Below are 2,882 nucleotides of genomic sequence, written 5' to 3'. Positions count from 1 at the left end.
GCAGGGAAGGAGTCGGGATCGGCGCACGGGCGTCGCAGCTGCCGGAGCCTCTGAACATCTGACCGCGCAAGGGCCTCATCGTGCACAAAGGGCAGGGGAGAGAGATACTCATTTGGGGAGCAGTGCCAAGTGCCACAGAAGCAAGGGAGCCCGCCTCCTCCGGGGATCAAGGCAAAGCTGTCTGGCCGGTGTCTTACAACCCAGCTGTGATGGGAAACCAGCGTCTGTGGTCCAAAATGGAAGAACGTTCCAAGGGCATGTTTGATTGGTTTCTCAGCATTTCAGGAATTAGACTGTAATAAGCTCCTTATGGTAAAATAGGACCAACAACCACTGATGAGGAATATTTGGAGGTCACTTAAGTATTGGTAAAAGTCACATGGGGGTGAGAGTTGATCCCGCAGGGGCCAGCTTTGTGGCAGGACCATCTTTTTTCTGGCCGCCTTTCATTTTTTCCTTGATTTTTTTTTAAAAAACATTTTATAGCAACATTTTTGCATTCTCTGAGATTTCATAACTGTGCTCACAGTTCTGAAATCCCAGTTTCTCTTCACCGCACAAACCAAGACCTCCCCTTGGCTTTCCGGCAGCACCAGCTCACCAGGATCGTTGTTTTTGCACACACCCAGTCTGACAGCCAGGGGGCGTGCCAGTGCACTGATTCTCTAATGCAGGCTGCAAGGCTTTCCAGTGGCATGATGTGTTCAGTCAAGACCAGGAGGGAGCAGATAAGCATTCCAGAGATTCTGTGGTCCAGGGAAGCAGAAGATGTCAAATGGGGTTGGGAAGACTACAGAGATGCAAGGGAATAAAGAGGGATGTCGTAGGCATGAATGTTTCTCAATACACAAAGCTGCTTTATACCAAGCCAGAGTGTTTATACATCTAGCTCAGGGGTCCTCAAACTTTTTAAATAGGGGTCCAGTTCACTGTCCCTCAGACTGTTGGAGGGCCGGACTGCCGTTACTGTACAAGGCCGCGGGCCGTCAGTTTTCCGTCTTCTGCATCTCTCTCCCTTCCCCACACCACACACCCCGGCCTGGGAACTCACCTCACCTCGGTATCACCTCACACTCTGTCTCCGCCGCCTCAGCCCAGTGCCGGAAGTGTGTGTTGCTAACGCGAGTCTAGGTCGAACGTCACTTCCGGTCTGATTTTGCCATAACCCGGCGGGCCGCATCTGGCCCGCGGGCCGTAGTTTGAGGACCCCTGATCTAGCTCGTTGTGGTCAGTTCTGACAGGCAGTAGCTTTCTGGAGGGGTTGGCAGAGAGGGGTCTTTCCTAGCCCTTCAAACCAGGGATTGGACCCAGGCCCTTCTGCTTGCAAGTCAGGTGCTCTGCCACTGAGCTGTGGCACCTTCCCTCCACCAGCGGCCGAGTGTGTGAAGAGCGCCTGGGGCGAGGTGGGGGAAGAAGGGTCTTTGAGATGTGCAGAAAGAGGTGGGGTTGGGGGTGGGTGGGCTACCCAGCAAAGACTCACCTGGTGAGGCCGGACAAGGCCTGAGCCCAGCAGCAGGACTCCCTGGGTGCAGCACAGTGGGACCACCAGGGGGCAGGAGGGGGCAGCTGTGGTAGCCTCTGCAAGAGGGCAGCTTTGGCATTCTGTCTCAGGGAAGCTCAAACATCGTGGAGGTAGTAGGCGAGCCAGGATGGGAACGCCATGGTTCCCTGGACCACAGCCGTTCCTAGGCAGGGCATGCCTGTGTAGAGTAGGGAACAGAAGAGGAGGGCGGAGCTTTACTCAAGGGCCAGAGGCTATCAAAGGAGAAGAAATAGGGTTACCAGCTCAGGGTCGGGAAATACCTGGAGATTTTGGAGGTGGAGCCTGAGGAGGGTGGAGTTTGGGGGGGGCCTTCAATGGGGTATAATGCCATAGAGTCCACATCCCATTTTCTCCAAGTTGTCAAGCATGCGGGTTCAATGACGAGTCGAAGTTGATACAAAGACTACGTTTATTGATAGACCGATACTTTGGTGTAACAGGTTCTTGCGAGTAATGCTGCCAATACATTGATACAGTACTTTTAAGGCTTACTTCAAAGGGATTCCAAGGGATGGGGTTGCAGGGTGGCATTCACACATAAACTATCATAAATGTCTACATTCCCATAGTGTTATCAGGACTGTGTCCTTGCTTTCCCCAGATGGCTTGTACCCCCTTACAGGAATGTATGGGAAGGTGCTGATTACTTGGTTTCAGTTCTCACTACTTCTAATTATAAGCCATAAAGCAAGACGAGGGTGTGGGGGGGGGGGGGGGAAGGGAAAGAATAACAAACTTAACAAAGTTGGATCCTCCATGATACTTCACAGTCCAGTTTAGGCAGGACCCTAAAACAATCAATTATCAATGGAATTTCACCATGCTTGACACAAGTGAACAGATCTCTTTTGCCTGGAGATCCGTAGTAATCCCAGGAGATCCCCAGCCACCCCCTGGAGCTTGGAGAAATGAGAGAAGTCACTCTAGTGATTCTTAGAAAAACACAATAGGGACACAATTACTAATATATTGTAACAATAGGCAAATACTAAGGAAAAACAAGTCCTCAGTAAAAGTCCATGTAAATTGGTTCCTGAAGAACTTGACGAGGACTTCTTGATGTGATAAATTCCTTCAGCATAAACAGCAGACATTCCTTGGAATTTCCTGAATGGGTCGTCAACTTCTGCTGTACCTGTTTCAATCTTTATCAGTAGGGGATATTCCACTGTGTTTACAGATAGCCAATAGCATCAACTCTAAGTAAGCGAAACTCATAGGGACACGAAGTCTCCAAACACTGTCAATAATGGCTCACGCTCCAAGATGGCTCAGTATATTAGTAATTGTGTCCCTATAACCTTAGAGTTGTGTTATTCTGAGAACTGCCTGGAGCTTG

Source organism: Heteronotia binoei, chromosome 2, assembly GCF_032191835.1.
Source record: "Heteronotia binoei isolate CCM8104 ecotype False Entrance Well chromosome 2, APGP_CSIRO_Hbin_v1, whole genome shotgun sequence".
NCBI lineage: Eukaryota > Metazoa > Chordata > Lepidosauria > Squamata > Gekkonidae > Heteronotia > Heteronotia binoei.
This window is presented reverse-complemented; position numbering follows the sequence as displayed.